The following is a 12,890-nucleotide window of genomic DNA, read 5'->3' as shown; positions in this document are numbered from 1 at the left end:
TTCCCCAACGTATTTATTGCAGGTTCTGGTGTCACCAACACGTGTGGCTCATTTTAAATGATATTGAGAAACTGAATTAAAAGGTTATGACTAACGAGACTCATTAATGTTTGCAATATCTTAGTTTGTTGTCCATTGCTACACAAGAAGGAACACCAATATTCTCAATAAACGGAGACCAGAATCAATTTAATCCCCCCCTCGGCGTAAACAATCAGGTGAAAAACACAAAGGTACACAAAAATGCTGGAGAAACTCAGCGGGTGCAGCAGCATCTATGGAGCGAAGGAAATAGGCAACGTTTCGGGCCGAAACCCTTCTTCAGACTGAAAAACACAAATGGACACAAAGTGCTGGAATAGCTCAGCGGGTCAGGTAGCATCGCTGGAGAAAAAGGATGGGTGACGTTTTGGGTCGGAACTCTTCTTCAGACTGAAAGTTGAGAGGAGGAAACGAGAGGTAGGAAATGGCCAGAACATATGAGGGCCAGGAACACCCTTTCTTGGACATCTGGGGCTGAGTTACTCCAGCACTTTGTGTCTAACTTCGGTATAAACCAGCATCTGCAGTTCCTTTCTAACCTGGTGATAAAGGCATACGACATCATAAAGATTGTGGAATGCCACTGCTATAGACACCAGAGGCTAATGTTAGTTCATACAGAGACCAGAACAGAGCCTACTCCAGATAAACCTGTGAATGAAGGAATGTACCCAATATCCTGAGAGTTGTTCTATTGTGTTTATTACACTGTTGATGCAATCTGACATCTGCATTCAGGTCTTGCCCTCAAGCTAAAAGTTGGCTCCTCAGCATTTGACTCCAGAGTGCTAGATGACAGGGTAAAGTGTAATAATGAACGTCAGCTGATGTGATTAAATGATGACCAGAAAACATTGAAGCAGAATTAGCCCATTTTGTCCAATGAGTCTACTCCGCCAATCGATTACGGCTGATCCATTTTTCCCTGTCAACACCATTCTCCTGCCTTTTCCCCATCCATCCATTACTAAAACTCTCCTCTTGACCACTTCCTGTCTGCATTGTAATTAAATTTGCACAAAAATGATCCCCCATAGCGCTACGATTTTTCGCCACCTTACTCACCATTCTCCTATGCTGCGTCAAATAAGTTTTGTTCCGATCAGTGAAATAGTACTAAAGTTATGAAGGTTTTGAAGGTTCCCCCTCCCCCACACTCCCCCACACCCCCCCTCCCCCACACCACCCCCTACCCCTCACACACCCCTACACACCCCCTCCCCCACACCATACACACCCCTCCCCCCACCAAAACGTTATCTGACAAAATGAAGGTTAGATTTAGCTCTTAGGGCTAAGGGAATCAAGGGATATGGGGAAAAAGCTGGAACGGGGTACTGATTTTGGATGATCACCAATGATCACATTGAATGGCTCGAAGGGCCGAATGGCCTACTCCTGCACCATGTTTCTATGTTTCCTACATTCTTTCATTTGTTCCAAATTTGGCTACATGAATCATCAAAAATAACACGGGTGTTTTTGTGTCTATGCGTTTCTCTAATCATACCTTTAAAAAAAAAATCAAGATCTGAGCTGATTTCCAATAACAGGAAGTCCAATTAGGCGAAATAAGGAAAATAACAACACAGCAATATCTAACAATGATCACTTCTGTGCTGTGATGCACTGATAATATTCACATTTCTAGGTATTCGCAGTAAGCTCCAATTACAAGAACAACCAACATCGCAATTTTCCTTCATTATGTCAGAGAACTTTTTGGAATCCAGTTTTTTTTTTGGACTATTGTTACACTTTCTCTACATTTCTAAATGTTACTCTTTCCAAAATTAAACAATGAGTATACTTCTCAGATTCATAGGATCATTGAACCTTACAGTTCAGGAAGAGAGTGGTCTATTTTAACTGAGAAAGGACAGTCATAATCTCACTCACATCCATGCTTTCTGTAAATAATCCTGTTAGTTCCCCTTCTTATTTTTAAATTGTTTATAAGATCAGCTTCCATCAACTTTTTAAGTACAGTACATCTGCAGATCCGAAGGTGCAGTGCCTACTTAAAAATTAAAACGTTGGGTTTTTGTGACCTTTTTAATGAGGCTTTTCAAAGGTTTTTCAACATGCAGAGGCTCGGGGAGTTCAAAGAATGGAAAAATAACTATAATCTTAACTCTTTGACGTCACAAAGCAGCACGATATCTGAATTTTATGTTTAGTGGCAAGGTTTTGGTGATGCATGACAAATGCCTAAAAATCCCTCAGCAGGAGATGTTGAAATAGCAACTGGGAGCGGCTGATGCACTGAGGAAAATTACCTTGGCTTTCATTTGCAATGCTTTCCTTGTATCATATATTTGTTCTTTTAACAGAGGCTTTGTGTTCAGATAGCTGAACACGCTGTTTCCTTTTCATCTCCCCCCCCCCCCCCCCCCCCCCGCCCTTTCATAGACATGTTTTTTTTTTTTAATCTGAGGTTCAGACACAATGTCCTTTCAAACTTTCCTGTAAACACCTGAGAAGGTGGGATCATCACACGATTCCTTCAGATTTACCTGGCATATAAGGAGCATAACTAGGTTCATACCGGCACACAATGAAAAGCCATTGCAAGGAAGAGCCAAAGCTGTGGGTGTGTTTTAAGAGCTACCCATGCATATAGTCTTGAAATAACTCTTCCTGCATCATCAGTCAGAGCTCCAGGTTACAATTCTGAAAGTCTTGTACGAGTTACTTCTGAGGGTATAGACTAGACAATTTTTGTTTGTGATCAATCTGCTCTGAATCAAATAACAAAGGTTTTGGTTGTTTAAATTAGAATTAATTGGCATGTCGATGTCATACAGTGCCTTTGACTTGCAGTCCTCAAACATTTCACTAACTTCAATCAGCTCTGTTATTGTAAATGGAATATATTATCAATTATTTGGTCTATTGTGAAGAGTTATTCATAAGCTATTTCCACTTCTTAAACCACCATTAAGTTTCGAATGGATCCATTCTGGCTATCCTATTTCGGAAATTAACCATTTTTCAAATAAGATTGGTGACGTTTCGGGTCGGAACCCTTCTTCAGACTGCTGTTAATTCATGCTGACCAATGAGTGCTCATACACTAGCTCTATCCTATATCCCCTAATTCTATCCTACACACTGGGGAGGATTTGCAGAAGCCAATTAGCCCACATAGGTCCTCCTGCCTTGGGTCTGAAGAGTGGATGTATATCAACACCATACTCTTCTGCCCTCCACTTTCCCCACCCCATGCACCCTATTTACAGTGACTAATTTACATGGGAGGAAACATCACGTTAATTCTTGGAACTGCAAAGTTGGAACTTACTGGGTACCACAGATATCAGCCGTAATCCAACATAAATGGACATTTCTAAAATGAATGAATGCTTTATTGTCACATGTGACAAGTCATGATCAAATTCTTTGTTTGCATAGCCAAGGTATGCAGTCACCCCGAAAGGGCACTTACAAAGTTACAAAGAACCCCTGCGCCAGGTTCCCATTTGTTTTCCCCCACCTCACCCTCTGCATGGCAGTCCCCCACATCAGGTCCTCTCGTTCTTCCCCCTGCCCCATGCCGTGTCCTCCATTGTTCTTCCCGCTCCTTCACGATGGTCCACCCACGCCAGGTCCTCCATTGTTCTTCCCCCTCACTCACGGCAGTCCCCCCACGCCCTTCCATGTGTCTGTCCTCGTCCATCGGTCAGCGCCATCGTCGACCATCGCGCCGACCACTTCACTATTGCCGCCGGCTCCTCTCCAGATGGCTCCATGGCGCCGAGCCAGGCCCCAGCCTTGTGCTCCACAGATCCATGGGCCGTTGGTCGCTGGCTTTCCCAGCCCGAGGGGCTCCGGCCTGCAAGGCAATCAGTTGATCTTCATGTGCTGGGGTCCGAAATAAACCTACCTGGTAGAATGTCCACATAGCAGAAAAACAAGATGGTATGTTGGGAAAGTCTACTTACATTGTATATGCATATCTTTTCTTCTTTGCACCATGCATGGTATATAATTACTTTATCCGCCAAATCTATCGCTCTGGTAGAAAAGTTACCAGAAATCTTGGTGAGATACATGCGTTAAAATCAGAAGGAGCCTAGGGTGGAAGATTGCAACCTTCACGTGGTCCGCCCTGTTTCAACGAATGCAATCAACCCGGCGTGCACAATCAAATAAGATTAAATAGAACAAGTTTTCCTCCAACTTTAGGTTGTACACGCCACACGCAAGAAGGAGCCTGGATTTTTCATCCGTGTGGAATCAAATATTTAGGCTCACTGAGTCCATGCCGACCAGCAGTCACCCATACACTAGCACAAATTATACACTAAGGACAATTTTCAAATTTACCAAAGCAAATTAGCCTACAAACTTGCACATCTGTGGAATGTGGGAGGAAACTGAAGCACCAGGAAAAACCCCACACGGTCACTGGTACAAACTCTGTACACACAGCACCTGTAGTCAGGGTCGAATTAGGGTCTCAGGTGTTGTAAAGGCAGCAGTTATTCCCCTGCGCCACTGTGTCGCCAGTTATGGGGGAGAAAGCCAAATGTGCTAACAGATGATGCAGGTCCTCTTTGGAGTTCTGGATGCAAGCACAATCATAGTCAGCAGTCAACCCAAATAAAATATTTGCCTTTGTAGTACCTTGAAGAATGGATAACGAATCTGGGAAATCCCCTATTTGAAAAGTTCAAGACAAGTCAAGCTTCTGCAATCAATGAGTACTACTAAGAATATTCAACCGCTTGAAAATTCAAGCTGTTATTGTTGGGCACAAGTCATTTCTTGATTCCATTCCATTGAAAGAACAATTGGCCAAACTGATGTATTAATCAACTGTTACACCAAACAAATTTCACACTTCAAAGTTCTAGCCCATTCCTAAGCACCAACTTTTAGTACTGATATCTTATTAAAAAAAATATCTAATAAACATATCCATTATATCAGGCTGTGTGCCTTGGCAAGATTTAATTGTTTTACTTAAAAAGTGCATTACTCAAGAGGATTTTTCTCTGCTGATCACATCATATTCCATTGAAACTATACAAGAAGCAAACACTGAAGGGGCTTAGAGATAAGGAAATAGTATCTGATACAAGTGGGAGGCATTCTCAGAACTGAATGATTTTCATTAAACAAGTAAATGGAAATAAAGGTAGATATTTTAACAATGCTCAAGTTCTTAAATTGACTTCCATGAAGAAAACTGCTGGCACGTTTATTTCGCAAAATACATTTCCCCCCTCCCAACTGACTTTTGAGATACAGCACGGAAACAGGCCTTTCAGCCCACCAAGTCCACACCGACCACTCTTCGTCTTGCGTATGGAGTGCAAAGCCTAAAGTTGTAGGACAACTTGTTCTATTTGATCTAATTTGATTGTGCCCGCCAGGTTGATTGCATTCGTCGAAACAGGGCGGACCACGTGAAGGTTGCAATCTTCCACCCCACATCGACCATGATTTCTGTACACTTGCACTATCCTACACACCAAGAACAATTTACAATATTACCAATGCCAATCAACCTGCAACCCTTTGGAGTGTGGAAGGAAACAGAGGGATCTGGAGAAAACCCATGCAGGTCACGGGGAAAGTGTACAGACAGCACCTGTAGTCAGAATCAAACCCGGGTGTCTAGCAGTTAGGCAGCAAATCTACCACTGTACCACCATGCTGCCCACCGTAGTTAGAACAGGAACACAAGCAGGTTCGCAAATAGATTTAGCATGGAAGATTGTCTGAGTGAAATACTTCATCTAACGTTTTCTGCTGTGTTTTTATGTAGAGGAAACGATGGTTGTCAATGAAGATCTAATTTTACAGATGTTAGAAATTAGCTAATTTTGGAGAAAACATTTATAGATCAAATACAGATGTGATTTGATAAATTGTGGGCAAATGTCCAATGGGGCTTTCCATACGTATAAGGGCGTATTATATTTTGCTGTGGAATGTGCTCATCACTGTTAACGCTAACGTTTATTGTCCATCTCTAATTTCTCCCAAACTGAGGCAGCCATAGAATTTGGTTGCCAGGAAATTTAAAATGACACTTTAAAAGGTGTGGAAATCTCCCAAAACACCTCTTTCCAAAATTGGCTAAAACTGGATTTTAGTAGTTTGGTGACGATCAACGACCTGATCATGTTTAATATTAAATGTGAAATCTCTATACTTATAAAACTCTGATCTTGGATGTGTATTTATTTATTTTTGTGTGTGTGTGTGTGTGTGTGAGATCACATCTTCGCGAAAAACGGTAACGGTAAAATGTTTCCATATTCTGGAAGAGATTTTTCCCCTGGAGTCCAAAAAAAATGCGCGTTGAGGGGACGGGACCCAACAAGTCCTACTTGGTCTGGTGACTTATAGAAACACAAACTTTATAAATCTTAAATATAAATAAGCCAGAAAATGAAACAGCTTGTTTTAAATGATCTGAAGTAGTCACCTGCTCCAAACAATTACATAGTATAAATCGTTCACCTTTGATTTCTGAACTTTATAATCACAGTAAGAAAATACATATACTTTGTAAAACTCAAATGAATAGTTAAACAATACATCTTCATGAAAATATTTTAATTAGCATTCATAAAAAACAGTTTTAATGAACTTAATAGATGTCTCAATATACAACAAAATCACTTGGTATCAGTGTTTTTTAGGACACATATTTAGTTGGTAATTCAATTCTGCAAATTCACCCAAAAAATGTTTTCTGGAAAAAGATTCTGACTAAATTAAGCTTTCTTTTAGGGTAGTAACCTTAGAATAGTAACCAAATACAAAGTTGAGTCACGTCACAAAATAAATTGAAAGCCTAACTGGGACAAGCAATTACAATATAAGTTAAACACTATATTAAACACAAGTCAAATGGTTTTATTATTTTAAAACTGCAATCAACATCATCACTAATTTAATCCATTCAAGCACACAAATATGTTTTAATAGCTGCAGTATTTGTTGGATCTATTCAGTAACTTTGTGAAGGATTTAATGTAGACAGATCTTTGTTGCGCTTGCAAAACATTTTTAGTTTAAGCTAATGTAATATAATGTACACACGAGACCCACGGAAATGAAGATGCTAGAATGTTCTAAAATGCTGGAGTAACTCAGCAGGACAGGCAGCATCTGTGGTGGTCCGAGTCTGAAGAAGGTTCTCGACCCGAAACATAATTCATTCCTTTTCTCCATAGATGCTGCCTGAGCCGCAGAGTTACTCCAGCATTTTGTGTGTGTCTCTCTCTCTCCAGAGGACATGGATATGTGATGTTTTGGTTTGGGACCCATCTTCAGACTGAGTTACACGAGCACTGTGTTCCACGCAAGTTTCATGTTCATACAGGTTCAGTGGTATTCAAATTACCTTTGCTTTTGTGATCGCATCCAGAATGACACCACAGCTTGTGTTTTTGTTTTACTAATTGTATTCTAACTTTTAATTGGATTAAACTGAACAAACATCATCATACGACTGCAGGTAAATTTCAACCATGTGTCCATGGTCTGGTAATTGTTTTGGAGCTACCAAGGTTGATAATCTATTACATTCACTGTGCAAAATGCATTTGCTGATAATGCTAAACTAAGTGTTTTAATTTCCTCATATTTACAGAGTTGATCTACCCATTATTAGCATTGGAAACTGAGTAAACAAACTGAAATGAATTAAAATCTTTCTAAATGAATCTCTAATCAGTGTTTCTGTGTTTTCAAAATCTAACATTGCTATTTTTACATCAGAATAATTTTCACATCATTTAATAATCAACTACACTGTAGTTATTTTATATCAAAACTCCAATATGTAGCATATGGAGGCATTACAACTGAAAGATGCCCATATTAATTGCTGATTTCAATTTACACCTTTACGATTATTTCTCTTCATACATATGCTGTCAAGTTGCAGTCACAGAATATTGAAAATTCAATTTTTCAAAATGTTTGCACGCTTGAATAGATCTCAAATATTACAAACATAAAATACAAATGATAACCAATGCAGAGATAAATAAAGCTAAAATAAATTGTTCCAACTTTGAATAAATAAAATGGAATTGAACAAATCTGCTATAAAAAGGTAATTGCTAAATGCAGATTTTGCTGAAATACACAAAATAAAACTCTAAATTACATTTACAGAGAAACAAAATTCACAAAAGGACATTAAACAGGAATTCAAAACTTCTCAGCTAAAAATAACAGAATTAAACTGGATATTATAACTAATAGACACAAAAAGCTGGAGTCACTCAGCGGGACAGGCAGTATCTCTGGAGAGAAGGAATGGGTGACGTTTCGGGGAGACCAAACGCAGACTGGGCGATCGTTTCGTGGAACACCTTCGCTCAGCCCGCCTGAACCAACCCGACCTCCCGACTGCTGGACACATCCTACACAAAGGTTTCCTCCATTGTCAGAGTGAGGCTAAATGCAAATTGGAGGAACAGCATCATATTTTGCTTGCGCAGCTTACAGCATTGCGGTATATTGATTTATCTCACAAGGTAGCCCCGGCATTCCCTCTCTATCCCTCCCCCACACAAGTTGCACTAGCTTCTCATTTTCAGCCTACTAACAACTTATAATGGTCTATTTCCTTTACCATTGTTAATTTTTTACATATCTTTCATTCATTGATCTTTATCTCTCCACATCACCATCTATATCTCTCGTTTCCTTATTCCTAACCAGTCTGAAGATGGATCTCAGCCAGAAACGTGACCCATTCCCTTTCTCCAGAGATGCTGCCTGTCCCGTTGAGTTACTCCAGCTTTTTGTGTCTATCTTCGGTTTAAACCAGCATCTGCACTTCCTTCTTACATATTATAACTGGTACACTTCCAAGAGGTTTCTAGTGTTTCAGTTCATGTTATTGTTTCCTTTCGGTCACATGCCGAGTAAATTTTATTAAATACGCTACTGCCTATGTATATTTTAATAAAAAAGCGCCGGAATCAAAACAAAATTAAATAAGCCAACACAATAAATTAATCCACTACAATGTACCTCACCTCAAAGGGAAAGTGCACACAAGAAAAAGAGCAATATTGTGCACAATCACAAATGAATTAATTGACCTGTCTGCAATATTAAATAACATCTCAATTTTCAAGAGGTAGACAAAAATGCTGGAGAAACTCAGCGTGTGAGGCAGCATCTATGGAGCGAAGAAATAAGTGACATTTTGGGTCGAGACCCTTCTTCAGACTAATGTGGGGGTGGGGGGGGCGGGAAGAAAAAAGGAAGAGGCGGAACAGTAGGCTGTGGGAGAGCTGGGTAGGGGAGGTGAAGGAGGGAGAAAGCAAGGACTACCTGACATTGGAGAGTCAATGTTCATACCGCTGAGGTGTAAACTACCCAAGCAAAATATAAGGTGTTGCTCCTCCAATTTTGCGGTGGAACTGCAAGGCCCAGGACAGAAAGGTCGGATTCGGAATGGGAGGGGGAGTTGAAGTGCTGAGCCACCGGGAGATCAGGTTGGTGGTTAATGCGAACTGTGCGGAGGTGTTGGGCGAAGTGATCGCCAAGCCTGCGCTTGATCTCACCGATGTAGAACAGTTGACACCTAGAGCAGCGGATGCAATAGATGAGGTTGGAGGAGGTGCAGGTGAACCTCTGCCTTGCCTGGAAAGACTGTTTGGGTCCTAGGATGGAGTCGAGGGGGGTGGTAAATAACATACAATTTATAACAATAACATACAATTTATTGTCATTATTGCGACAAGTGTAGCATTTCCTGTGGTTGCGAAGGAAAGTACCAGGGGAGGGGGTGGTTTGGGTGGGAAAGGACGAACTGTCCAAGGAGTTACGTAGGGAGCGGTCTCTGCGGAAAGCCGAAAGGGGAGGAGATGGGAAGATGTGGCCAGTGTTGGAATCCTGTTGGAGGTGGCAAAAATGTCAGAGGATTATTTGTTGTATGTGACGGCTGGTAGGGTGGAAGATGAGGACAAGAGGTCTCTGCCCTTGTTATGAGTGGGGGGGATGGGGAGTGAGAGCAGAGTTATGGGATATAGAGGTGACCCTGGTGAGAGCCTCATCTATAGTCGAAGAGGGGAACCTCCGTTCCCTAAAGAATGAGGACTTCTCCAATGCCCTGGTTTGGAACACCTCATCCTATGTGCAGATGCGGCGTAGACGGTGGAATTGGGAGTAGGGGATGGAGTCCTTACAGGAAGCAGGGTGGGAAGAAGTGTAGTCCAGATAGCCATGGGAGTCAGTGGGTTTGTAGTATATGTCGGTCAGTAGTCTGTTACCTGCGATGGAGATAGTGAGATCTTCAAACGGTAGGGAGATGTCGGAAATGGTCCAGGTGAATTTGAGTGTCAGATGGAAGTTAGTGGTGAAACGGATGGTCAGTGATTTCTGCATGGGTGCAGGAGGTGGCACCAATGCAGTCGTAAATGTAGCGGAGGTAGAGTTTGGGAATAGGGCCACGGTACGCTTCAAACAAGGATTGTTCGACGTACCCTACAAAGAGGTAGGCACAGCTGGGGCCCATCCATGTGCCCATAGCTACGCCTTGGATTTGGAGGAAATGGGAGGAGTCAAAGGAAAAGTTGTTGAGGGCAAGGACCAGCTTTGCTAGGCGGAGGAGAGTATTAATAGACTGGGATTAGTTCGTTCTGTGGTCGAGAAAGAAACTGAGGGCTTTAAGACCCTCCTGGTGGGGGATGGAGGTGTAGAGTGACTGGACATCCATGGTGAAGATGAGGGAGTGGGGGCCTGGAAACCGGAAGTCCTGGAGGACGAAGTGCGTGTGAGATGTCTTGGACATAGGTAGGGAGGGATTTGACAGGGGGAGGGGGGGGGGGGGGGGGGGGGGGGGGAGGGGATAGGATGGAGTCGGGGTATATGGAAATAAGTTTGGTGGGACAAGAACAAGCAGAAACAATGGGTCTGCCAGGACAGTCAGGTTTGTGGATTTTGGGGAGAAGGTAAAATTGGGCCGGCGGGGGTGGGTAACGATGAGGTTGGAGGCTTGGGAAGGCAGGGAGCCGGAAGCGATGAAGCCATTGTTTGAGATGATGGCCTGGTGCTCGTCAGTGGGGTCATGGTCCAAGGATAAGGTGTCTGAGAGTTGGCACCTGGCCTCAGACCAGTAGAGGTCAGCGCGCCAGACTACCACGGCACCTCCCTTGTCAGCAGGTTTGATCACCCAGTCGGGGTTGTTGCAGAGTGGAGGGCTGTACATTCAGTGGGGGGGGGGGGGGGGGGGGGAAGAGGTTAGAGTGAGAAAGGAGAGTTGAAAAGTTGAGGCGGTTGATGTCCCGCTAGCAGTTTAAAATGAAACGGTCTAAAGAAGATAGATGCCATAAGGGGGAGTCCAAGAGGAGGGGATCCATTGGAGACGGGAGAAGCGGTCATCACTAGGGGGCGAGGACTCCTTACCATGGAAAAATGCTTGGATGCGGAGGCAGCGGAAGACGAACTCCACATCGTGGCGGACACGGAACACATTGAGGTGGGAACGGAGGGGAACAAAGGCGAGGCCTCTGCTGAGGATAGACCATTCGGTACCAGAGAGGGGAGGTGGTCAGGGGGGGGATGGTGAACACACGGCAAGGATGGGGGTTCAGTCAGTTTTATTCATCACATACACATATAAGTGCAGTGAAATGAATTTGCCAGCAGCAGTACAATCAAAACACACACAATACACAATAGAATTAAACACAAACATCCACAACAGCATTCTTCACTGCGGTGGAAAGCACAAAATACAGTCAGTCCTCCTCCTCCATTGTTCACCCTTGGTCGGGGACATAATCTCCGTAGTCGCCGCGACGGACGGCCTGATGTACAGGCCCTCTCGTCGGGATGGTTGAAACTCCGACGTTGGGAAGGTCGCGGCTTGGAGGTTCCGAATCGGCGCTTTCTGGGGGCCTCATACCTCCCTCCTTTCATACCTCCCGCTGGCCGTCGATCGGAGCTCTTCCCCGTCCATCCCTAGCGAGGGGTCCCCGCCCGCGGCTAGGAGCTCCGCAGACCACGGCTTCAGGCTGTAACAGTCCGTGGGCCAGCGATCGGAGCACTGCCTTCTGGCGACCCCGGCAAGGGCTCACCCGCTCCGCGATGAAAAGTCCACACTGTGCCCGCTGCTGAAACTCCGGGCCCGACTCCGGGAAAGGCTGCACCAATCCATGGTGTTAGGCCGCGAGGGATGCGACATGGAAAAAGTCGCCTCTCCGTGGGTTGGGGCCGGAGGAAGGCAGGTGAGTGGACGGAGGCCGAAGCGATGTCTGATAGGTGGGTGGTCAGAAAGGAGGGAGGTTTGAGGACTATAGTGTGGGTGGAGATGAGCTGGGATCATATGGTACAGGGGAGAAGGGAAAGACCCAGTGGAACACCCACTGAGGTTCCCCGTGTGTGGGGGGGTTGGGGGGGGAGCACTAGGACCGTGGTGTGTGAGTCCGCAGCGTGGAGACTTCAGGCTGAGCCTAGGACTCAAGTAAGGCGATGGCTGCGGCCTGCTGGTGGGTGGTGGAATGGCGAGGGCCGGTAGAGTCACTGGTGGAGGCCCGCAGGGAGTGGAGTCCGGGTCAGCGGGCGAAGTGTCGGAAGTCCCGGCCAGCGGATGGCCGGTAATGCGGCGAGGGTCTGCGGTCCCAGGGAGACAGCGAGGATCGGCGTTATCAGTGAGGCGGCAATAGTCGGAGGTACCAGCGAGGGTTGGCGGTCCCGGTGAGGTGGCGATAGTCAGAGGTCCCAGTGAGGCTGCGAGGTTCGGCGTCATCGGTGGGTCGGTGAAATTTGGCGGCAGCGGCCATGTGGAGGTCGGCGACGTCTTGGTGGTCCGGGCCTGAGATCGGTCAGGGAGGCAGTGAGTGTTGGTGCTGCTCCTC

The sequence above is a fragment of the Amblyraja radiata genome, chromosome 11 (genome assembly GCF_010909765.2).
Source record: "Amblyraja radiata isolate CabotCenter1 chromosome 11, sAmbRad1.1.pri, whole genome shotgun sequence".
NCBI lineage: Eukaryota > Metazoa > Chordata > Chondrichthyes > Rajiformes > Rajidae > Amblyraja > Amblyraja radiata.
Note: the sequence above shows the minus strand (reverse complement) of the source record.